This window comes from Schistocerca serialis, unplaced genomic scaffold (genome assembly GCF_023864345.2).
Source record: "Schistocerca serialis cubense isolate TAMUIC-IGC-003099 unplaced genomic scaffold, iqSchSeri2.2 HiC_scaffold_1420, whole genome shotgun sequence".
Lineage (NCBI taxonomy): Eukaryota > Metazoa > Arthropoda > Insecta > Orthoptera > Acrididae > Schistocerca > Schistocerca serialis.
The window spans coordinates 5125661-5152251 of record NW_026047648.1 but is presented as its reverse complement, the minus strand read 5'-3'; the positions used below and the strand labels follow the sequence as shown (position 1 = coordinate 5152251).

Here is a 26591-nt window from a genome sequence, read left to right as displayed (position 1 = left end):
ATTTAAATAAACCATCTCAAACAGTGATGACAGATTTTGTGTGTTCCCTTTCCTTATTTGCTGAACCTGCCCAAAGAACATTTATTTTCTTACCAGGTAGCGCACTATTGCTGTTTATAGAAGCCACTTGACACCAATTTCTCTTGATCCCCAGTCAGTTCAACATAAGGACTGATGCTTCGTGATTTGGTACTTTTGCCACTTTGTAATGCACTGTCACCCTTGGGGGTTAACCGAAGCGTCCGATTCCACCTGTCAGCTTTGACCCGTGACAAAGACGATGGCGCAGAGTTTAGTTTGTGAGAGTGGCGCGCTTGCATGTGTTTCGTTTTGATATGATTGGTGATGCTCTCTGGTGGTGTGTTTATGTGTTGTGTATTAGGTCATGCTTTTGGTTCAGTGTGTGTGTTTATAGGCAGCGCATTGTTGTGGTCAATGGTTCTCTCTGGTGGTGTGTTTACAGTTAGCGTGTTATGCGACATATGGGGTTCATTTGCATGGTAGCATTGCATATGTGTGGTATCGGTTGTGACTGTGCTTTCAGCGGAATATTTTTCAGTGAGTGAACAATTTTGGTTTTGTTATGTCGATGTTATTGTAGTTTTGTTAGTCGTGTGTGAATTTTTGTAAATCGCTTTGTTTATGTCTTTGCTAGGTGTTGATATGACTGACAAGGTGAACAGTTTAGGTTGTCGTCGATGATGGGGGACAGTGAATTGTCTCTAATAAAACTTCTTCAGCTATTCGGCCTGTTGGCTGAAGTTGTGAAGTGTTCAGTTTCTCGTGAAGAAATCAGGCTTACTAAAGTTCTGGTGTCTCGGCTAAGGGACAGCTATATGTGGAGATGTCTTAGGGATAACAGGTCAAGAGAATTGGTCAATTTTAATTTTCTAAGTTTTTTTTTTTTGTAGGATTAAGTGTGGTGGTGGTGAAAGTTGAGACTTATGTTGTGTCAGTAGTTGCTGTTGACCTATATAGGTCAAGGGAAGTGTTTGATTCCAGTGTTTTTAGTTGATTTTGGGAAGGTTGTGGTTGTTTTATTTTACTGTTTTTGTCGTTCAGTTTAGCAGCGTGTGTTTATTTTTAGTTTGCCCCCACCCAAATACCCCCAAGTTCCCTCACTTGTCCTGTTAGTTTCATTATACTTTTGGAGGAATATGTATTTGATGGTTTTTTGATCTATTTTTGTGTTTGTTGTCATTTTTATGTAATGACGTCATGGTCGCGATATGGGAGTTGCCGTGAATGGTCATTTCCGCCATATTGGTGACGTCATTGGTCAAAGCAGATGGGTGGAATCTGACATTTCTGTAAACCAACCCTTGGCACACTAAGTTGTTTGGCTGTGGCAGCCATTAAGTTGCCTGCCTGGACAGGTTCTATAGCTTTTGCCCTTTATTTGCGCCTGTAATTTCTACTGGTTCTCATTCCTGGAAGAAGGTGCTCCAGTTACTGACCACACCAGACATTGGAACCCAAATTCACAAGCATAAAATTCCAATAGGAATTCTTAATGTAATTAATTTTGGTCACATATGTTTTGAACTCAAACCATAAATAAGACCCTGGAGCCAATCACTGTTAGGTGGTATGAAAGACTGGACCATGACAATTATTACCAGTCTTCTATACCTTACCTTAAAATTAACAGATGGGAATGATATTTTTAAAGAGTCTTCTGTTCTTAATATACATTAATGACTTTCCATTCTATATTCACGAAGATGCAAAGCTGGAACTTTTTGCCAATGATAAACTCTAGTTATCACACCCAACAGACAAGAATTAACTGGTGAAATTGTAAATGATGTTTCTCAGAAAATCATTAAGTGGTTCTCTGCAAATGGGCTCTCATTAAACTTTGACAAAACACAATACATACAGTTCCACACAGTAAATGGAATGACACCATTAATAACTCCAGACTTCGATCAGAAATTGGTAGCTAAGGCAGAATATTCTAAATTTCTAGGTGTATGCATTGATGAGGGGTTGAACTGGAAAAAACACATGGGAGATCTGCTGAAACGTTTGAATTCAACTACTTATGCTATCAGGGTCATTGAAAATTTTGGCGATATACATCTCAGTAAATTAGCTTACCACACCTATTTTCATTCTCTGCTTTCGTATGGCGTCATATTCTGGGGTAACTCATCACTGAGTAAAAGAGTGTTCATTGCACAAAAGCGTGTAATGAGAATAATTGCTAGAGCTCATCCGAGATCATCCTGCAGACACTTATTTAAAGAGCTACAGATCTTCACTGTGGCCTCACAATATATATATATATATATATATATATATATATATATATATATATATATATATATTCACTTATGAAATTTGTTATTAACAATCCGAACGAATTCAAAAGTAATAGCAGTGTACATGGCTACAACACTAGGAGAAAGGATGATCTTCACTACTCAAGGTTAAGTCTAACTTTGGCTCAGAAGGGGGTAAATTATGCTGCCACAAAAGTCTTTGCATCTTAAGTCTGACAGATAGCCATATAGCATGTAAAAGGAAATAAGAATTTCTTAATGGCAACTCCTACTCAGTAGATGAATTTTGGATATAGTAAGTGGGTAATTTCCCCAACAGCCACAAAAAATAAATAAATAAAAAGATTAAGTGTCATGTAATATTTTGTGTAATGTAATATCTTGTATTGACACCTTTTATTAATCTGATACGTTCCACATCATTACGAAGTGTCGTATTCATGATCTATGGAACAAGTACCAATCTAATCTAATCACTGATATCTTGTTGTTCAACTGAGGAAGAAAATACCAGTGTTAGCCACGAAGGAAAAAGTAAGCAAGCAGCCAAACACTGGTATTACCAACAGCCAAAAGAAGAACATACCTAACACTGGTGTCGTGTACTTCAGTTCATCTACGAATTAAGTATTGCGAAGAAAACTAACTCTTCCATTGGTATCCTGTAGGTCAGATGACATTACCTATTGTGGAGGAAACCACAAACACAGTATCTCATTTCCGGTCACATGAATATTAACTGATGGGCAGAAAATGACACTTAACACTGGTATCCTATACAGATCAACTGAAAAATACGATATTAGTGTTACCCCCAGCAAAAAGAATGACAAACCTGACGTAAGTGTCTTATTTATTACGGCACTGCAGTAAAGTAAATGGTACACAAATTCCTTAAAACAACAAATGAAACACACACACACACACACACACACACACACACACACACACACACACACACATTCTTTCTTCCTTTCTTTTAAGGGTACATTCATTCATTCAAATTTAGAACTTGACACTTCGTTTCCCAAGCTATGCAATTTACTATTGAATTTAACTGAATTTTATCTGATCCTGTAAGATTACATTGTGTACAGTAAATGTACATGTAATACAGGACGTGTCAAAGTAGTAACATTCATTATCACTTATTTTTCTACCCCTTTAGCTTTTATTACATAATTGATAATGAATAACAAACTTTTTCAATGTGAGAGTAAGTTTCTTCGGAAAGTTGTCAAGTACACTACGTTGCACTTTTTAGACAGACTTCTTAGTAGACTGCTACCAGAGTACTGGGGTCCTGTTCTAGCATTGCCAGTCGGTGGGGTATGCTCCGTACTTCATTCTTCCTTCTTGTATTGTGGGTGTGCACACTAGCATTTGTAATCCAGTCCTCACTACCTTTTGTCATGTGCATTATTGTTTTGTATATATACAATGATGAAGTTAAGATACCTAACTTCTTGAAGCAGTTAGGTCTTTCTACTTAAAATGGTCCTAATTGCTTTTTTTTTGCAATGTGAACACTCGTTTTGTCTCTTGTTTGAGTCCCCCCCCCCCCCCTCCCCCCAGTCACTCCATACAGTAAGTATGGTTTGAAAAGTCCATGATACACTGTACACAGAAGGTTGTCTTAATACTGTGATGGCTGCATCATTAAGAATATGACAGAGCTGTTTCTTACAGACATTATTAATATGTTTTTTTTCCCCCATTTCAGTTCATTATCCACAAGAATACCTAAGAATGTAATAGATTCTAATTCTTCCAGCCTTGTTCCATCAACCTCTAAATCCACGTCTACAGCCTGCTTGTTTTTAAACACTGCATACATAGTCTTTAGATTTATAAGAAGTTCACTTTCCAACAGCCATTGAGCTGTGACATTTGCAGATATGTATGCTCTGCTCTATGACTCAAAAATAAAATGTCATCTATGAGTTAAATATGACATCAATGGACAAAGCTAATAAGTTTTGCACCATTCTTCAGTTGACATAACATTTTCCTTTGCAAAAAATATTGAAAACTGGTCTCAGAACACCAACAATCACTTCATAGTTTACTCTTCCACTAGAACAAAGCTGTGTTGAGGACCTGCTAACCTACAATTTTGCCACATCATAAGGCATTAGACTTTCACATCCACACCACAGAGAATGGTCCTACTGTCTACTACTAATCGAAACTCAGATAAATGTGAAGGGCTGTTTCTTCTACCTTAACACTTCACCATCTCTAAGCCCAACATATCCCTCATTACAGATGGATGGTGAGCCACCTCCCCCCCCCCCCCCTCCCCTTGTTCTTCAAAGTAGCAAATGGAAAGCTGCAGTTCACAAAATGGAAACCAAATAATGTCGCAGCAGTTGAGATGTCAGTTGATAATGTGTAGTATCACTACATTATGAAGACTTGTGCATAATGTGAAGATGGACTGGTAGTGAGGTATGACTGAACAGTGAAGCACCAGCCTTTTACTTCTTAGCAAACAAACCCCTGCACACTAGGGGTGAACCAAATGAAGTCTTGCTGTTTTAAGTGGACTGACCCCTGCATTTGCGTGGGTGGAGGTTCCCATCTCCATCTGACCATCCAGATTTAGGTTTGTGTCATTTCCCTAAATTACCTCCAAGTCAATTTAAGGATTTTTCCTACTATTAGGCTAAGGCCAGTCACCTGCCCCATCCTTGTGAAACTAGACCAGTAAGAATGTAACTGCCTCTCTAACCTATACGGTGTTGTTCTTAAATTGCACTGCTGTACATGTACAACACCCTTGCAACAATAATCCACCAATAAATAAAACAAAGAATGTTCACCATAATGTTGGGTTATGTTTATTTTTAGCTACCTTTTCCACAGTGGACCATTTCACAATACACTCGAGGCAGGTGGATTTGTAGAGGAAATAAAGAATTAGGCACACGCAAGCTTAGTTAACAACCAGTTATCAGAATATGAGAAATGTACTAGAGCACAAACTGCATCAGCTTTTTTAGGGACAGCAAAGAGAAGCCCATCAATTACAGTGCATACAGAGGTGTTTAAACAGGCATTCTTCCCACATTCACAACTGGAATAGGAAGAAGGCCTGATACCTGGTAAGGTAGAAGGTACCCTCTGCCATGCACCTGTGTATACTAGTGACAAAGAGCTCCACCTTACTGGCGAGTGTCAATGCTGAGACAATACACCGTTTCAAAGAATGTCTTCTAGCAACGACAAAAAGCCATGGCATTTAGATATTTCCAAATGACCAGAAACCTGAGGTTTTCACGACACTTGTCACTTTTCTCTAGCAACAGAAAGTGACTGGAAACAGGAAAATGTGTATGAACTTTGCATAACTAAGAAACATTCTTGTTAATTTCTCAACTAATTTTAAGTCAAACGGATGTATGACAAATACAAACTCTTTGAAGTTATGTACCAAGATGATACTGCCCGTCCTGATAGAATACGCAAGTCCAACTACTGCTATCACATATTTCATCGGAGTGTTGGTAATAATGTACTGGGTCATTCCATGTTAAAGAGACTTTGTGACAAAAAAATTAAAATGACAATATTACAAATATAACCTTAAAAATGCCGAGTTAAAAGTACATTTGTTCATTGCAAAATAATCATGAATATGAAAAAAATAAATTTCTACCTTCACTAAGTGTTTAAAGTGCACTACTCTATGGCACCACAGAGGTATGCTTTATGCTATTTCCAGATGAGTATTAGTTGTGTTATCTATGGCTGATTGTTCTATTGTTGCAAAGAATATTGAAGTCAACATTGTTATAGCTCATAATAATTCGTTTTGTTGAAGTAAGCTAATTGCATTTCTTTATTTTGTTAGTTTTATAACATATATGCAGCTTGTAACACCCGTAACAAAAATGATACAAAAGTTTAATTTGTAATCTAGTAAATTTGTTCTGTACAATACCTTTCTGTAAAAGTGAGGTTATGCACATGTTTTACAATATCATACCATTACATGGCATTTTGAAATCTTATTTAACACTCTTAGAGCTGTTACGGGTGTTACTAATTTTCGTTTCGGGTGTTACTTAACACATGCATAACACCCGTAATTTGAATTGGAAGGTTTAATGCCACCTTCATCTTTAGTAGGCCTAGGCCCTACATTTAAATTATAACCAAAGGGTATTATTATGAATGAAAAAGTTTTTAACTATGTTTATTACATATGAAAACAGTTTTAAGCATGAAAACTAAAATTTTTATTCCTCTGCATACATTTTTTAAGCACTACCCTACATTATAAAAGTTAATTAGAGCATTAACCTGACTCAACTGATGTTCTCCTAAAAAGTTAATTAAGCCCAAAATTCTTTACATATAGTTTATGTTTTCCATTCTAACTTTTCCAAGAACAATATTTATAACCTCAGTTTTAAATTTTACATAGGCCCAGTAAACTGCTTATTGAGGCAAATTCTAGTCATTCATAAGAGCCTATGTTTAACAATGTACTGTGCTGGGCAGTTCAAAAATAAATATACTTTGTCCAATCTATGTTATTTTGAGAGAGACTTTGGATTGACAGTCTAGTGGAATTTTTTTGCCAGTTCACATGGTAAAGGCGCCATGGATGGCATTGGAGGTGTGCTGAAGAGGAGCATGTGGACATGCTGTTAGATCTAGGAAAATTATTATTAACAACACAATTGAGTTTTATGACTACACTCTGAAGAATTTTTCTAAATTTAAGGTACTATGGGTTGATAAGATAGGAGCATAACATTCCTATTTTGGATGAAAGGTGGAAAAATTTACAAGCGATTCTTCAAATCCAGGGCTGACATCACTTTTGGCCTTATAACACAACTGATTTGCTGGTTTCAAAAACAGCAGAGTCATTAATGACAAGGGTGTCATTATTTCTGACGACGCCAAAGTTAAAACATTACATGCAAAAAGATGCATAAACTTCTATGAAGTGTGCAGTTCTGATGATTCTGATCAGGAGACTGCTTCACTATCTGAATCACAAGACAATATTGGAAGTGCTTGTGAGTTAAGCCTAACTAATAAAATTGAAAAGTCTGATTTAAAATTTGGGTTATTTGTCTTGGTTGACATTGCAAGTGATAAAAAGAAGCCAACCCTATCCAAAAGTCAGTACTGTTACTTGGGAATCTGCCAGAGTGAGGTTGATGAAGAGGAGGATGTGAAAATAATCTTTCTGAAGTCAGTAGGAAAAAGTAAAACACTTTTTAAACTAGATGAAACTGATGTTTGTTTTGTGAAATTCAGTCAAGTACTATCTAAGGTAACACCAGAAATCAAACAAGGTAACCGTTCGTACTTTGAGTTCAATTTTGAGTTGGATGTTGCTGAAAAAGATTATTAAATGAAGTTTTTAAACCTATCAATAATAAGAAAACATTTTTGTCATAAATTTATTAGGCCTACAAAATTAGGTTAATGTAAGCAATGATATCTTGGCCTAGTTGTACTATAAAATTGTAACAAAATTTTTTGTGTGATAAATAGCTTTATCCTTCAAATATGTTTTCTTAAGTACATACTTTTATTCCAAATAAACTACAGTACTTCTTTTACTTTGATGCAATTGTAAGAGGTAGATTTATTCCTCAAGAATCAAATCTGATGCATCTATGTAACACCCGTAACATTTAATGTAACACCCGTAACAGAAAAAAATATATATATACTGAGTTATGATGTCCAAAAAAATAAAAATTTATATTTCAAAATAAAATTTGGGGCAATACCTCTTAACAGTTGTTTTACAAGAATAAAAGCTTCATCAAGTTTGCAGAAATTAGAGAGTTCCCTAACTCATAACAGGGGCCAGGTCTACTTTTGGTAACACCCGTAACACTACTTTTTTGATTAATAACCAGGAGAATAATAAAACAATTCCAGTATCAACATTTGTCACATGAAATATAATTTAAGCCTTAAAAGTTTTCAGTATTAAATTCAATAAATATTATTCCTTACATTATTTTTCCTAATTTTAAGGTGTGTACATGTAACACCCGTAACTATGGAATTGCCCTACTGCAAAATTGTGACTTGATAACTAAATTTGTAAGCCAACGATTATCTTCCTGTGTTGTCACGCAAATATTAAACTAGCAATATGAAATATGCAGTGAACTACTTGATAAGCTTAAGGAATTTGCTGATTTGCTCACAGTACTGGTATATAGGCACTAGTCACTTTCTAATTTACTCGACTAAGTTTTGATGTCATATGTGTGAACAGCATTCAAATATTATGTCAGCTTACTGTTAATACTGTATACAGACAGTTTCTAGGTTTCTCATGCTTTTGTTCCATATATCTCGTCCATTCTGCATCCCTGATGGAACTCATTTTCGATGGGAGCTAGGGAACACGTTGAAAAAAATAACGAATGAAAAGGGACGCGTTCTCACCTTATAAACAGGAGCGAAATCAACCAGTGGGTCTTCCTTCCCGGCAACACGAGGAAGCGACAAATGGGCTAATAATTAACGTTCACCAATGTTCACTTCCTGGAATAGGGTCGTGTTCACAGGAACTGTTGACATAAGAAGAGGCACTAGAATCTTCATTACCACATACACCAAGTAAACTGAACATTTTAACACAAATTAGTGTGTTATGACAAATCATTCACGATTCTTACCAATTCATGTAACTGCCGTAACTATAAATTGCCAGTAGACATTTAAGTATCACAATTTTGTTTTGAATTTTATCGAGCACATCCGACCACACACTTACAAGACGTAAATTATCGTCAAGCCAGTCACAAGCGTAGCACTTCTGGTCTAATGAAGCAGGGAATATTATCTGTCCGCTGTCGGCTTTGACCAATAACGTCAATCGTCATGCATTAGTCAGAGATAGTAATGTCTTCACTTCGAGGCATAGATAATAAAACAGTTCTGTGTCCCGGATAAGCGCTATCATTGTACATTAAAATAATTATTCGTAATGATATTGAGGTAATTTGGAGTATTAGTTTGTTATTGTAGAAAAATTTTTAGTGTCTTATTTTCGTTTATAGGAATGGATTTGTTTGTTTGCGGGTATGGAACTTTCGTTATTGTCTGTCTAGGTGAGCTTCGGTTATTCCTCGATATTTCCGTGTGGTAAGTTCACTTTTCCATTTGCTTCTTTCACTGTATTTCACTATTTTGACATATTTCACTGTTTTATTCCACCAATATGTGTATTTTCGTGTTGTAAAGTACGTAATAGAAATTTCTCAGCTGTCGATCTTCTTTCGTTTCCCAGCATTAGTATCAGTACGACATTTTCGAATGTGTACTTGCTATATTACAGGCTAAACCCCCGGCACAACTAAAATTTCTATCATGTCCTTCACTTCGCATTAACACTGACGACACAACGAAAATTTGTATCCCATCCTTCACTTCGCCTTTAACTGACACTATATATGTCAATTGGCGAGCAAGATACAAATGTTGCGTATAGCTATATAGCTCAAGTAACGAATGGGATACCATTAGCTTCCAAGGCAACAAGGAAACTGTACCCCAAAGTGAAGTACGGGATACAAATTGTACATGTGTCGTTTTCTTGTCTCCGTGTAGTACAATTGAGGTACAGTTGCGAATGTAGCGTACGTCTATTTCCACCGTTTCGTCACCAGTGTACATATATAGAGGTCAACGGAAGTCTGGTATACATATATTACATACGTAGGTCCTTCTGTCATCAGTGGTACTGATATGTACATAAGAAAAGACTGTTAGTAGTAGACTAAATAAACAACACATCTACAATTTGTATCCTGTATTCCACTTAGGGTTTACTGAAAAGGAGGATACATCGTTCAAGTGAAGAACAGGACAGTAATGCTGGTGAAAACGAGGAAATCGACTTATGACAAACTCGTATTCCGTACTGTACTTAAGCAACACACTTCGGATGAGCTTTTAATTTGTATCGGGTTTTTCATTTATGGTTAGTGAAGCAGGGGATACATAGTTCAAGTGAACAACAGGACAGCAATGCTAGTTGAAATTAAGAAATCGACGTACGCTAAATTTGTATCCCGTACTGCACTTAAGCAATACAGTTCGAAAGAGTTTCGACATACAACTGACGTACATGTAACTTGATGTCTTCTTTGCTAGTAATATATTTCATTCATGTATTTCCATTGTATTTTGCGGAGAAATACTAAGATACAAACACGCGATATCATTAACGTGAAAATACTACTAGCCCTTATATATGTGAAGTACAGTCTTTCTGTCTTGCATTCCTTTGTTTCTGAACATTCTTCTCAGCTCTTTCATCTTTATAATACATGATTTCTGGCCAATTCCGAAGCCATTGGTCAAAGCCGACGGGTTGTATCCCCTGCTAAACTAGACCTGGACTTTTTGTGGGCAAGTTTTAAGAGTTCCGCATTAAATACATTCTACAAGCATGCATTTAAATGCACATTTGGTCCTGTCGCAAACATACGTGTACAAAGATACCGCGGCACAAGAAAAAGAATAATCAAATTTCCACTCTTCTGTTGCCTTGATAACATTTAATTCATTTCTTTCCATCCCACGGGGACTTGCGACCAAAGATGAATTACCTATGTCTGCGAAAATCCTATCCGTTCGTTTCGACAACAAACTAATGAGTAACGAATACCTTCATAATATCCTGGTGGGCATGATCTTAACATTCGACAGTGTTACTTACATCGTCAGACTATCGATTAATCGATAGTATATGCGCTATCGGTAGTCTGGTTTAACTATCGTTAGTCCTATCTTTTATAATGTAATTGGCGCCTGAAAAATTGTTGGTTCCTATTACCTCCATGGCGTTTGGAGTGCAGAGGAAATGTAGACTGTATGGTGCTATTTAATCAACAACAAATACGGTGGCGCCTAAGCCAGTCTAAGTTGTTTATAAGCTATGTTGTTAATGGATTGTTCGCTGTGGGAGAGGGGTTCGTGAAAAAGGGAATTTTAATTTTCTTGTTTGTCTTCCAATGATGACAACTCATGGTCGTGTGTCTCGTACCGATCAGATGCTTATGGCGAAAACTACACAGCTAAATAACACGTAATTGTGAATGTGCGTTATACTGATTTTCATCTTCAAATGTGTGGGCTTACTTACTTGTAAAATGGAATACAAATGTAAATAATGCTGTTGTAATACAACGCAGTTAGTAGAGGAAAATATGACATTTTAAAGATTTTTTAAGTGTTTCTGATTGTAACGTGTAATGCATTTTAAAATAAATACAATTATTGTCGTTATCAAGTAAACACACCTGCTACTGCCCTCTTCTGTTTCTGAGTCCTCAATGCACTTACAAGTGTTTTCAGTTGTACATATTAATACGTAAAGTGATGGCTGGACACAAACATTAAAATATACAGCTGTATTTACATGCTATATGCTTTCACAGCATTGTAGGGCGTATTCATAAGTAATTCGGGCGAAATGTGAATGTTTTAGTGGATGTGAGACAAAACTAATCACTTCTTGCCAAGAGTTGACTGAATGTCCACGGCTGTTTTTGCAAAGCTCCAAATCCTGTATATATTTCTTAAGCTCTTGCTCGTTAATGCTGAAACCCCTTGTTTGAAATTTGTGCAGCAAGTGAATAAGCTCACCATTTTTTTCATTTTTCGTGTTTACATCTTTCTGCAACCTGATGAATAATTTTTCGAACGTCACGAGAAAGAATTCTATCCCTTAAGCTTCTCGCTCTACGAGGTACCATAGGGGGCGACCACAATATGCCAACAATCGCTTCTTCGTCACTCACTTCGTTATTTAAACGCCACACAACATTATTATTGATCATGCAACTATAGTGCCACAACTGTTCAACCTCTGTCGGCAGCAGTGAGACAAAGAGCACAGTAGCGAAGAAGTTTTCCGAATGGTGCCGACATGAAGCGATCAGTACTTTTTGCGTGCCAGCGACAGTCTCTGTTGGCTGAGGAAATTCCGCGCTTTTGTTTATGTAAGAGCTGCGTCTTATTGTTCTGAAAATGAACCGTAAAAATCAATAATCCATGTGGAATTTTTTCAAGAAAGCGAGGGATAACAGTCAGTTTGTAAAGTGTACCATCTGCATTTGAGATAATAAACATGATCAGCGAATAGGACTAATTTAAGAGACCACTAAAAAGAAATCATGGTGAAAACTAGGAACCATGAATTAGCAATAGAAGCGAAAGGGAAGGGATCGAGTTGTGAGCTAGATTAAGTGCAAGAGGTGCAACCAAAAACATCGAAAACCTCTACAACCAATTATTTTAACACAAGACAGTTGTACGATGCCAGTTCAAATGTAAAAAAAAGAACTTGGTTCTCTTTATGCACAAATGACTGCTATCTACATTCTGCCATACACAACTTCCGACCATCAATGCTTGAAAAAAATTGTTTGTGCCTTAGACAGCGGATAAAAACCACACTTAAATGTTTACCGATCTCAAAACTATAAGAAGCGATAAAAAATAAATCGGAGTAAGCCCTTACAAAATGTAATTTTTTAGTGTTATAACAGACATGTGGAAAAGCGACACATATAACTCATACTGCCATTGACTTGCCACTCTATAATAAACGAAAAATTAGTTTCACCCATATTAAAAGTGACAAAAACTACAGGCTACACAAGGCATAATCTATGCACATGCAACTAACATTTTTTAAAAACGTTTCCTCCTTTAACTTGTCAATGCCATGCTGAGTTTCGTTTCGTTCTTGTGATCGGTACATGTCGGTATAAGTCAAGTCGGCGTAACTTGTAAGATATTTCTTGGCAGTTTCACCCGTCCCCTTCCCGTCCCCACTACACTCGCCAATCTTGTCGATAGAAATCTGACGTTATCGTGTATTTGTGTTCTGTTTAGACACTGCCAGCTGCAACAGATCATTGAGTAATTGTGTTACAACAGGCTTAGTATATTTTCTTATTCATTACTACAAATAAACAACACATTTGAACATAGATGTCTCTGTAATGCGCTTTCTCAAAATATTGTTACTTCCACGCCCATAGTTTTCTCTTGAGAGTTCGTGCAATAGCAGACTAACAAGTGAGAAATGAATGGTAACCCCAACACGATCTGAACCAAAGTTAATATAGCATAGAAAAATCAGCTGCTGTGGCATTACAATTACAATGTTGCTGTCTTCTGAGTATATAAACAACTTGCTTTTGTGGCGATTTATGTGGAAGTGTTTCCCTTATGTCAGCGAATTGGAAAGAATTAAAACTTTCGGTGCTTATAAAATGGCATCAAAAATTAACACATATATTTGCCATAAAAGACTAACCATAGCAAGTTGTAAATATAAGCCTTACTAACGAATCGAAACTTACCAGTGGTAATGGTAAACTCTGAGCTATTGAGTAATGGAAGCTGTCGTATCGCCACTGCAGTGAAGCTGACGAAACGCTATCTCTCAGGTTCTGTCAAGTGTATAATTCGAGCAACGCGGGTATATTATAGGAATACATCGGTCTCTCGCTGCACCTTACCATATCCTTCATTAATACCGTGCTCTTTATACCGCTCCGTGTGTTTCCCCCCGACGAAAGGCAAAACACCCAACAAAACTTCTACAAGCTACATGCTTTATGTCAACTGCACTAAGATCACAAGTGCTACCGATCTCTGTGATGTAGTGGCTGTAGCACTGCAGTAGAATGATGGCCCTTTTGTTTCGTACTGAGTGTCAACTCAACAGAGAAAAAACATGAGTGAAGGAGCCACCCTTGATCTCTTCAACCCAGTTTCAACCTTGTTATTCCAATGTCCAGTTTATACCATAACTGCTGCAGTTCATGAGCAAGCATGCACACCTAAGGTAGCAACATTGCGTAGCTGAACGGTGAACATTTCCCCTCTCACATCCCTTCCCATACGACCACCTTCTTCTTCCTCTTGCTCTTCCTGTTTTCCCCATGCTTCTAAGACTCTGAAGCTCGATGTAACGTCGACAAATAACATATTGGCCAAATTTTTATGTGAATTATTTTTTACGTATGAAAGTAATTTTTCAGATAACAAGACGCTAAAGAAAGAAATTTTTTGACAATATTATGCAAAATTTCGGACATACTTGCAGGTTACATTAACATTACATATTTTCAGATCAAATCTTACTAGAATACAATACCCGTGATAAGACAATAGTAGTGGTTACAGACAACACTGCAATTACGAAAAATCTGTCTAAATTTTAAGGATTCGACATTCACCCTGTTTTGCCCACTGCATCAACTTAAATGTAGAGTTCTATGTACTGACTTGGCAGAAAATCCTTACTTCGAAGAGGTAGGAAGATCAAAACAAAATGTCCAGACACTCTGTGACCAAAATGGTACTGAAACAGAGGATGACAGACTAAAGGCCGAAGTACTAAATGTCTTTTTCCAAAGCTGTTTCACAGAGAAAGACCGCATCATAGTTCCTTCTCTAGATTGTCCCACAGATGACAAATGGTAGATACCGAAATAGATGACAGAGGGATAGACAAACAATTAAAATCGCTCAAAAGAGGAAAGGCTGCTGGACCTGACGGGATACCAGTTCGATTTTACACATAGTACACCAAGGAACATGCCCCCCTTCTTGCAGCAGTGTACCGTAGGTCACTAGAAGAGCGTAGCGTTCCAAAAGATTGGAAAAAGGCAGAGGTCATCCCCATTTCCAAGAAGGGACGTCGAACAGATGTGCAGAACTATAGACCTGTATCTCTAACGTCAATCAGTTGTAGAATTTTGGGACACATATTATGTTCGAGTATAATGACTTTTATGGAGACTAGAAATCTACGCTGTAGCATGGGTTTCGAAAAAAACTATCATGTGAAACCGAGCTCGCGCTATTCGTCCACGAGACTCAGAGATCCATAGACACGGGTTCCCAGGTAGATGCCGTGTTTCTTGATTTCCGCAAGGAGTTTGATATAGTTCCCCACAGACGTTAAATGAACAAAGTAAGAGCGCATGGACTATCAGGCCAATTGTGTGATTGGATTGAAGAGTTCCTAGATGACAGAACGCAGCACGTCATTCTCAATGGAGAGAAGTCTTCCGAAGTAAGAGTGATTTCCGTTGTGCCGCAGGGGAGTGTTGTAGGACCGTTGCTGTTCACAGTATATGTAAGTGGCCTTGTGGATAACATCGGAAGTTCACTGAGGCTTTTTGCGGATGATGCTGTAGTATATCGAGAGGTTGTAACAATGGAAAATTGTACTGAAATGCAGGAGGATCTGTATTGAATTGAGGCATTGTGCAGGGAAAAGCAATTGAACCTCAGTGTAGCCAAGTGTAATGTGCTGCGAATACATAGAAACAAAGATCCTTCATCATTTAGCTACAATATAGCAGGTCAGCAACTGGAAGCAGTTAATTCCATAAATTATCTGGGAGTAGGCATTAGGAGTGATTTAAAATAGAATGACCATAAAAAATTAATCGTCGGTAAAGCAGATGCCAGACTGAGATTCCTTGGAAAAATCCTAAGGAATTGCAGTCCGAAAACAAAGAAAGTAGGTTACAGTACGCTTGTTCGCCCACTGCTGGAATACTGCTCACCGATGTGTGATCCATACCAGATAGGGTTGATAGAAGAGAGAGAGAAGATCCGACAGAGAGCAGCACACTTCGTTACAGGATCATTCAGTAATCGCGAAAGCGTTACGGAGATGATAGATACACTCCATTGGAAGACTCTGCAAGCGAGACGCTCAGTAGCTCGGTACGGGCTTTTTCTGAAGTTTCGAGAACATACATTCAGCGAGGAGTCAAGCAGTATATTGCTCCCTCCTATGTGTATCTCGCGAAGAGACCATGAGGATAAAATCAGAGAGATTAGAGCCCACACAGAGGCATATCGACAATCCTTTCCACGAACAATACGAGACTGGAATAGAAGGGAGAGTCGATAGAGCTACTCAAGGTACCCTCCGTCAGGTGGCTTGCGGGGTATGGAGGTAGATGTAGATGTAGATGTAACAGTGAAGATTGTTTCTAAGCAGAAACGTTTTCCAAAATTTTATTGAAAATAAAGGCTATTGTGACTTTCCTTCATAGCTCTAAACTAGCCAGTGACAAACTGTGCAACGTTCAAAAAAGAGCAAACAAAAAAGAAGTGAGACTGATGCAAGAGGTGCTGATTCGATGGAACAGCTCATGCCACATGCTCGAAAGAATTTTGGAAGTACGAAGTGAGCTTGGCATTGTGAACAATGAAAGTTCAAAAGCACTGCCCTCACAGCAGAAAATTACCTAGCTGTACAAAATATAATAGATCTTTTTGAACCTTTTGAAATAGCAGCAACAACAATCTCGGGGGAGTCATACATCACTGCTTCTTTAATTTTACCTCTTATATGAGGTGTCGCTGCAAAATTTTCGGACTTGTAAAGCAACTTGACAAGTAATGAAGGACAAAGTGTTCTGGATTCCTTGATTAGTCAGTGAAAGAGTGAAATCATTTAACACATTGACTGTTAATATGCTGGTGACGTTATTAGACCGTAGGCTTAAAAACTTGTTTCAGGACATTTCAAGAGGCAGAGAACGCTGCACAAGTACTTCAGAACGAGTATGCTATCATTGCATCAACTACAAGAATAGTACCTGTAACAGAAGCATCCATGGGCTGTGTTAATACGTCCACTGATACGTCTAACAGTTTGAAAGTGGATGATCTACTTTTTTTTCCAATTAGCAACAGTGTTACGTCGATGTCGCTACACTAGTCAGTGCTTTGATAATTGAACTAAATCAGTATTCTGAAAAACGTGTTAGACAAGCGTGCCTGTGTGTTGATGACAAAGCTATCTGAAAAATGTTCTGTGGACATATGTCTCCCAAACTATTCTCTTCAGTGCAGTCTACATGTTGCCAAATTAAAACAGAATATTTGTAGTTCATAAAAGAGCAGTGAGGCAATTGTAAAGAATATGGCACAGATGGTCATGTACGGAAGGCTTTGTGCAGCATAATACACTGCCAGAAAAAAAAAATCCGACACTCTCAAGAACTGTGTTCAGACACACAGCGTATAAGATGCGCATACTGAGGGGCTGTAGTGTTACAGATTCTTGATGCTCAGTAGGGCTGTTTGAGGACCCTGGGTTCTGACTCAGCATGCAATAACTGTGTCGAGTTTAGAGGTGAAAAGTGTTTGAAACATTCATTCTGGCGTACAACCGTACCTCACCAAAGAGGGCAGACTCGTGCTGAACAGCTACAGCCAGCAGGAAGATGGATGGACAGATTGCTACACATGTTGGGCACAATGTATTGGTAATGCGTCGCTGCTTTCATCAGTGGGCTGTGGAACATTTCCACGTCTGTAGACCATGTTCTGGACTTTGATTTAGTACAGATGAATGTCAATGTCGACCCATTGTGTGAAGAGTGGTGGCCAGCCGAACATCATGAAGGATCGAAATCAGGGCTAATGTTGCATCTGCTGTCTCGTCAGGGATAATTGGGAACCATCAGCTTGCAGCAGGATTAAGATCACATGCATGTTTGTCCAGGATACCACAGCCTCCATGACACCACTAACCATGGCTACCAGCACTCTGGTGTCGTTAAAGTGTTGACTGTAGAGTGGAATGGAGCTGTTGTCTTCAGTGATTAGAGAGTAGGTTCTGTCTATATGCAAGCGATGGACATACTTCTGCTGTACACCTGATGAACTGCCTATTCTAGAGTGCAGTCACCTATGACACATACGTCTCATTCCAGAGTTGATGGTAGTGGTGGGAGAGAGGCAATCACTTAAGTTAGTGGTCATATCTGGTGTTTCTGAAAGATAAAGTAACCAGTGCCCATTACATTGCACAGGCATAGACCATTTCTTCGACACGAAGACGATGTGCCTTTTTAGCAGGATAATGTATGGTTGCTTTGGTGCAATGTGCTCTTCGTCATGTGCATCAACTGTCCTCATCTCTAGTCAGTTGCAATAACTTACTGATTCTCCAGAGCCTGGAAGAACCATTGCCAGATTACAACGAAAGGCAAAAGATGCTCAGCGCAGTTTATCACAGGACATCGCTTGGCACCTTTATGATAGTTTGGACTCAAGAGTACACGTCTGTGCATTCACCAAGTAGGGGTACATTACACCATTTGATCAAAAGTATATGGGCACCCCCAAAAACATACGATTTTCATATTAGGTGCATTGTGCTGCCAACTACTGCCAGGTGCTCCATATCAGCGACCTCAGTAGTCATTAGACATCATGAGAGAGCAGAATGGGGCTCTCTGTAGAACTCACGGACTTCGAACGTGGTCAGGCAATTGGGTGTCACCAGTGTCATATGTCTGTACGCGAGATTGCCACACTCCGAAGCATCTCTAGGTCCTCTGTCTCCAATGTGATAGTGAAATGGAAACGTGAAGGGACACGTACAGCACAAAAGCGTACAGGCTGACCTCGTCTGTTGACTGATAGAGACCGCCGACAGTTGAAGAGGGTCATGATGTGTAATAGGCAGACACCTATACAGACCATCACACAGGAATTCTAGACTGCATCAGGATCCACTGCAAGTACTATGACAGTTAAGCAGGAAGTGAGAAAACTTGGATTTCATGGCCTAGCGGCTGCTCATAAGCCACACATCAAACGGCCAAATGTCTAATGACGCCTTGCTTGGCGTAAGGAGCATAAACATTGGACGACTGAACAGTGAAAAAATGTTGAGTGGAGTGACAAATCACGGTACACAATGGGGCGATCCGATGGCAGGGTGTGGGTATGGCGAATGCCCAGTGAACATCATCTGCCAGCGTGTGTAGTGCCAACAGTAAATTTTGGAGGCGGTGGTGTAGTGGTGTGGTCATGTTTTTCAAAGAGGGGGCTTGCACTCCTTGTTATTTTGCGTGGCACTATCACAGCACTGGCCTATACTGATGCTTTAAGCACCTTCTTGCTTCCCACTGTTGAAGATCAATTCTGGGATGGCAATTGCATCTTTCAACACAATAAAGCAACTGTTCATAAGCACGACCTGTGACGGAGTGCTTACATGACAATAACAGCCCTGTAATGGACTGGCCCGCATAGAGTCCTGACGTGAATCCTATAGACACTTTTGGGATGTGTTGGAAATCCGGCACAACCTCATCCACCAACATCTATACCTCCCCTCAGTGGAGCAGTCCATGAAGAATAGGCTGTCGTTCCCCAAGAAACCTTCCAACACCTGACTGAACGTATGACTGCGAGAGTAGAAGCTCTCATCAAGGCTAAGAGTAGGCCAACACCATACTGAATTCCAGCATTGCCGATGGAGGGCGCCAGGTGTCCGGATACTTTTGATCACATATTGATGCGACTGTTTGGGCACGTTTTACTGTGCTATATGTGTTTTATTTGGTCAGAAGTTATTGTCATATACTGCTACAGTGATGAATTATCTATCATCTCACTTATCATTAAAAAGACCTTGTCACTGAGGGTGCCGCAGTCTTGTTCCAGCACTGTATTCTGACAACATACACACTATGTGTTGCTGGCATAAGCTGTCGCCAGCACACCGATCGGCAAAGAGTTTGCAAGAAGATCGATAATAGGCGATGAATCAAGCGCACTTATCAGAAGAGAGGGGAAAAACAGACTCGCAAGCAATGCGCCGCCAAAGTCCTCTCGACCGTCAGTATTTAGATCGCCGCCGCGCCCAGTCAGTCACAGACGGCCAACCAAGTCAGTCAGTCACAACCAGCTCAGTTACTAGCTCAGTCACTATCCTGGTTCGCATCTGCCATTTTACATTACCATTTATAGTGGGACTTGTACTTCACCAGCAGTGAGGCTAATGTGGATTATTACAGAAGAGCTTGTACCACAACAACTTGGTTAAAGATAAGTAGCTCCTTCTTCTTACGAATAAAGAACCTTGTTAAAATATGTGTGCAGTTGTGTTATAGAAAGAGGACACCAGCTACCAAGCAACATCCTCTCCTTGCTTCCCATGGTACAAGACCCTACAGTAGCAAATATGACACAAAAATATGTATTCATGTAAAACGCGTCTAAACATAAATATACGTAGATACCGCAAGAAAAAGACTTTCTAACTTCTAAGACAAATAAGTATATATTTGTTGTGGATTAAAGACACACCAACAAATTTGTTTTCCAGCCAAAAATCTGGATTTTATCTGCCCTCGTTATACGTTAGGGGAACAATCACTTCACTTAGTGTGATCAGATGACAGGAGACGTAGATATCGGCTGGAAATACGTACAACTGTAAGCAGCAATTCATTAATGTAAAAATTGTGTTGCTTACTATTTTCTGGTCAACCAGTATCGTGTATAAAAGCAAAACTGTGTAGTTCGAGAATAAATCCACTGAAGATTCCTTAAAAGGCGAAACTGTAGTGGAGTATAGGCAAATAAAGATTGCAGCAAGAAAAATACGTTTCCATTTATAAATTGGATATCTCAGTACTATGGCTCCTAATAGAGAAATTATTACACTAGACAGATGAATGTGAAACCAACGATGAGTGTACCTGGTGAAGCAGTCAAAATACTCTTTAATAAGCAACTGAAATCAGTTATGAGAGAAATGTGAAATGTCTATAACATGTGGAAGTAGCTAAAATGGAACTAAATCTTCGAGGCTATATTGTAACTGAAAGTATATTATATATATATATATATATATATATATATATATATATATATATATATATATATATATATATATATATATATAAAGTCGTGATTTAATATTGCAGGGTAAATGCTGTCAGGAGACATGTATTTAAATTTGCATGATGCATCCAATACTCTCACTGGTAAACTGTTTGAATGTGTGGACAATATATTTCGTGTGTGACGGCGCAAAGTGCACTGTGTAAAATAGACCTCTTTGTCATTGTCTAACACTCTTTGTGTGTGCTAATTATTCTGTTGTGTTCGCTGTTAATTTTGTTTGTTCTTGAATGTGCAAATATAGTTATTAGTAAAATTTCCTTTTTTTCTCCTTAATACTTATTGAGCTGCGCAAATTCCAATAGGTTATGGGCCCAGTGTGCATTTGGAATAAGTATATCAATAAAATGGTAGGGAGAAAGTATTGGAAAAGTTCCAATTTACGTGAAGTGCGAGTTATCCTTACAAGACGATCGCAGTTTTTTTCCGCATTATTTTTCGGTGTTCTTTACGGCAATAAAAAGCAAGTTACCGTTAAGAATGAGTGCGGCACAAATTCCACAGATTGAAAGACTTATAGGTCGCGAAAACTATGCAACCTGGAAGTTCGCAGTAGAAGTGTATTTACGTTTAGACGACCTATGGGACGTGGTAGATGGGACAATGAAATTCACAGATCAGAATTGTTCAAGTAAGGATAGGAAAGCAAAATCAAAATTGATATTACTGATTGATTCGGTGAATTATGTTCACGTTGGAAAAGCTGCTACAACGAAAGAAGTCTGGGACAATTTACGAAGTGCATTCGAGGATGGTGGTCTTACGAGAAAAGTAGGATTATTACGCGAGTTAATTACCACTCGTCTGGACAAATGTAAGAGTGTAGACGAATACGTTAGCAAAATAACAACCACGTCGAACCGACTGAGAAACATCAGATTCGAGATCGCTGACGAATGGATAGGAACATTGCTGGTGGCAGTACTGCCCAAAAGGTATGCATCTATGATTATGGGACTTGAAAGCTCGGGTATACAAATCAGAGGCGACAGTGTTAAGGTGAAAATCCTGCAGGACGTAAAGAGTGCTCCAAGCTGTTGTACATTGGAGAAGGAAGGTGCATCTGCTCTCTACTCAAAAAACAAAGAGAAGAAATTGGTGAGGTGCTATAAATGTCAGAAGATGGGACATATTGCGTCTCAGTGCAAAGAAAAAGTAAGCCCAAGATCAGACACTCAGCAAAAGAGGTATGTTACTGATAGCCCAGAGAGAAGGTCCAATAACAAAGGTAAGGCACTCTCATGTTTTTATTCTTTTGGTGGGATGAGCAATCGTGATATGGAATGGATTTTAGACTCAGGTGCATCTGTGCATATTGTTAAAGATAAATCACTTCTTTATGACATCAAAGATAAGACTCATATGGGAATATCTACTGTTGATGGCAACAAGCTCCAGTGTTACCTGGCTGGGAAACTAGATCTACATGCAAGTGTAAATGGTGAATCAGATATGGGTACAGCACACAATGTTCATTATGTGAAAAATGTGGCAACTAACCTGCTGTCTGCAGGGGAAATTGTCAAGAAAGGAAATACAGTCACTTTGACATGCAGGGTGCAAGAGTAATCAGTGAAAGTGGTGAAGTTATAGCTACAGCAAGTAACGAAAGGGGTATTTTTAAGTTGGATACCATTGACAGTAAACATAATAATGTTAGTGATTCAGTATATTCAGCAGAAGGTTTTTTATGGCACCGGAGGCTTGGACATCTAAATAGAAAGAGTATGTCTATAATAAAGAATATGGTAAAGGTAATACAGAATTTTAGTGTGTCCAAGAATCCTTGTGAGGCATGTATAAAGGGAAAACAAGCAAGGTTACCCTTCAAGACTAGTAAGAGTAAATCCACAGAAGTCTTACAGTTAATCCACACAGATGTATGTGGCCCAATGGAGTGTGAATCCATAGGTGGGAGTAATTATTTTCTTACGTTTATTGATGATTACTCACGATATACTCATGTTTATTTTCTTAGTTCGAAAGACCAAGTGAGAGATATCTTTGAGGAATATTGCAATATGGTTGAAAGGTGGATGGGAAAGAAGATCAAGATCATCAGGTCTGATAATGGTAGAGAATATATTAACCAGAAATTGATGAAACTTCTGGCAGAAAAGGGAATCAGGCATCAAACTACCATAAGGTACAGCCCATCTCAAAATGGGGTTGCTGAGAGGGCTAATAGGACCATTGTTGAGAAAGCAAGGAGCATGATGACTGACGCTGAATTATCCAAAGATTTTTGGGCAGAGGCAGTGTCAACAGCTGTATATTTGAACAATAGATCACCTACAAAAGCATTAAAGAATAGAACCCCTAATGAGATATGGATAGGAAAGAAACCTGATCTAAGCAATATAAGGGTTTTTGGGTGTGTTGCAATGGCACATATTCCAAAACAGCTAAGAGGAAAATGAGATCCGAAAACTAAAAAGTATATTTTTGTAGGCTATTGTGAAAATTCAAAGGGCTACCGATTAATGGATCCATTGACTAAAAAGATTGTCACAAGTAGAGATGTAATATTCTTTGAAAATAGAAAGGACTCAAAAGAGAGCAAAACCACTAAGTCAACTGCACCTAGTTCAGAAGGTGAAACCTTGTGTGAGGAAATAGAAAGTGCAAAAGAGGAAGACGACAGCCAAGGACAAATGGATACAATTTATGATGACAACGAGTTAGAGGATGAAAAAAATGAAGAAATCAATGTAAGGCGTTCTTCTCGTGTACCAAAACCGAAGGAATATCCATATTTTGAGATGTATACAGCACAGTCTTTTAATGATGAGCCAAGAACAGCAGAAGAAGCAATGAGTGGCCCAAACTCTCAAGAATGGAAAGAAGCGATGAAGAGAGAATTAGAATCTTTATATCAGAACGAAACCTTTGAATGGGTAGATATGCCAGGAGATAAGAAACCACTACAGGCAAGATGGGTATTCAATCTGAAGAACCCTGAAAGCTCATCACCAAAATACAAAGCAAGACTTGTGGTAAAAGGATATTCACAAAAACAAGGGGTAGATTACGAAGAAACTTTTTCACCTGTAGTCAAGTATGCATCATTGAGATATCTTTTAGCCTTGGCAGTAAAACGAAAATTTAATAATTCATCATATGGATGTTAAAACGGCATATTGAAATGGGAAATTGGAGGAGGAGATATATGTCATTCCACCAAGGGAAGCCATAAAAACCAGGTCAGAAAGTAAAAAGATTTGGCGTTTGAGAAAAAGTATTTATGGACTTAAAGTGGACGTTGCTGGAATCGATGTCTACATGAAACTCTAATAAATATGAATATGAAGCAATCCAAGGCAGATCCCAGCATTTACTATAAAGGGAGTAAAGGGAGAAAAGAAGAAATAATAATAATGGCGATATGGGTGGACGATTTCTTTATCCTGACTGAAAGTGAAGGCCAAATGAGAATTTTCAAGAAACAGCTGCAAACCAAGTTTAAGGTGCATGATTTGGGAGAAGTCAAACGTTATTTAGGTATGCAGATTACTAAGGTTGAAGAAAGACAAGAATTGAGCATAAGTCAATCATCATACACGGAAAAAATATTAAAGAAATTTGGCATGAGTGATTGCAAACCCATAAGTACTCCAATGGAAGCAGGAATGAAGTTAAGTGTAAATGAGACTGATGTGGAATGTGACAAGAATGTTCCTTATTTAGAAGCAGTAGGGAGTCTGTTATATTTGTCTCAAACGTCACGACCCGACATTGCTTTTGCCACCAATGCAGTGAGCAGATATTGCAGAGACCCAAAGGAAAAGCACTGGAAAGATGTAAAGAGGATATTCCGATACCTAAGAGGAACCTCAAACTATGAGTTAAAATACCATAGAGATGATAATGCAAAACTAGAGGCATATAGCGATGCGGACTGGGGGAGTGAATTGGGAGACAGATACTCCACCCCTGGCTGCTGTTTTAAATTAATGGGGGGCCTCACATCATGGTCGTGCCAAAAGCAAAAAACTGTTGCATTGAGCACCGTAGAGGCCGAGTATATGGCACTATCTTACACCACACAGGAAGCATTACGGCTACGAATATTAATAAGTGAAATAGAACCCAATTTAATTGAGGAACCTACAACCATCTTCTGTGACAATAAGGGAGCCATAAACCTAGCTAAAAATGATGTTACTAGTGCTAGGACAAAGCATATTGATATACGGCACCATTTCATTCGGGACCACATAGAGCGACAGAACATTGCCGTGGACTATCTGTGCACAGAAGACATGTTAGCTGACCTTCTGACCAAACCCTTGGAAAGGGAGAAGTTTGAGAAGATTGTGGGACTATTTGGTTTATCTTGTGGAAGCAACACACAAAATATAAGTTCAAGGAGGAGTGTTTGAATTGTGTGAACAATATATTTCGTGTGTTACGGCGCAAAGTGCACTGTGTAAAATAGACCTCTTTGTCTTTGTCTAACACTCCTTGTGTGCGCTAATTATTCTGTTGTGTTCGCTGTAAATTTTGTTTGTTTGAATGTGCAAATATAGTTATTAGTAAAATGTCCTTTTTTTCTCCTTAATACTTATTCAGCTGCGCAAATTCCAATAAAAACTAAGAGTTAGACCGCAACAAAGAACCAAAGATGTACCTATAAGTTCGACCATACCGGAAAGAAGTTGAAACAATTCGCGGTGCTGCAGGCACTGCTCTCATTTCGTAGTCATCGGTGTTCATTTGTCTTCTGGGACTCGGTTTGACTAGCCGAAAATTAGTTACTGTTTGCCGTTCATTTGTCTGGTGGTTGAGTTCGTCAGTCATTGAAACAGTTGAGTCCTAATTTTTGTAGTCGTACTACAAAGGATTTTTCTCTGATGCGAGAACTTACTTTAGCATTCTGCATGAAATACATTATAGATTCGTCCGCTGCAAGATTATGGTACGTTAACGAGACAGTGTGTTTGCGCTTTGTCGCTCGTAATAGTTACTATAGATGATGTGATGTATGTCAGCTCAAGGAAGTTGTGCGTCCTGATAGTAGGATACGGAAAAGGTAATATTGATGCAATTTTCTTTGTAGGTAACAATAGTTATTTTGTTGGCCTTCCTTGCAAACTTGTAATCGGTATCATTAATTTTACAGCCAAGTGGTTTCGAACAGCATGTGGTCTTCAATTTCGCTTAAGCGGAAATGAGGTTGAATATGTGAACTAGGCGGATTTTCGTAAAGATTAAGAATTCATTTATTCATGTACAGAATGAAGTTACCTGTAATGCGTTTACAGTAAGGCATTGCTTTCATAAAGTTTTTGTTTCATAAGACAGACAATAATAGTAAATGTTATGTAATGGACTCCATTGAATTTTTGTAGTTTGTGCAGTGTGTGTACGTGTTATGGGAAATACGGAAGCGTCCGACCCCGCCCGTCTGCTGTGACCCATGACGTCACAAATATGGCGGAAACAAAAACAAACACACACACTTTCCACAAGCAGCCTAATGACACTAACGGGACAAGCGCGGGGAATGGGGTGTTTTGGGTGGGGGGCAAACTAAATATAAACAAATTT

General features: G+C 38.6%; 1 long non-coding RNA gene across 1 annotated transcript in view; it reads right to left on the bottom strand.

Annotated features, from left to right (window-relative positions):
• LOC126443010 (uncharacterized) overlaps positions 1-9129 on the bottom strand; it is a 30353-nt gene extending 21224 nt beyond the window's left edge. Inside the window, exons 1-2 of the long non-coding RNA XR_007581806.1 lie at positions 8957-9129; positions 8724-8848 (exon numbers count right to left, since the gene is read on the bottom strand). This is a non-coding gene — a long non-coding RNA (uncharacterized LOC126443010). The remainder of the gene's footprint in view (positions 1-8723; positions 8849-8956) is intronic.
• Between the last annotated feature and the right edge of the window lie 17462 nt (positions 9130-26591).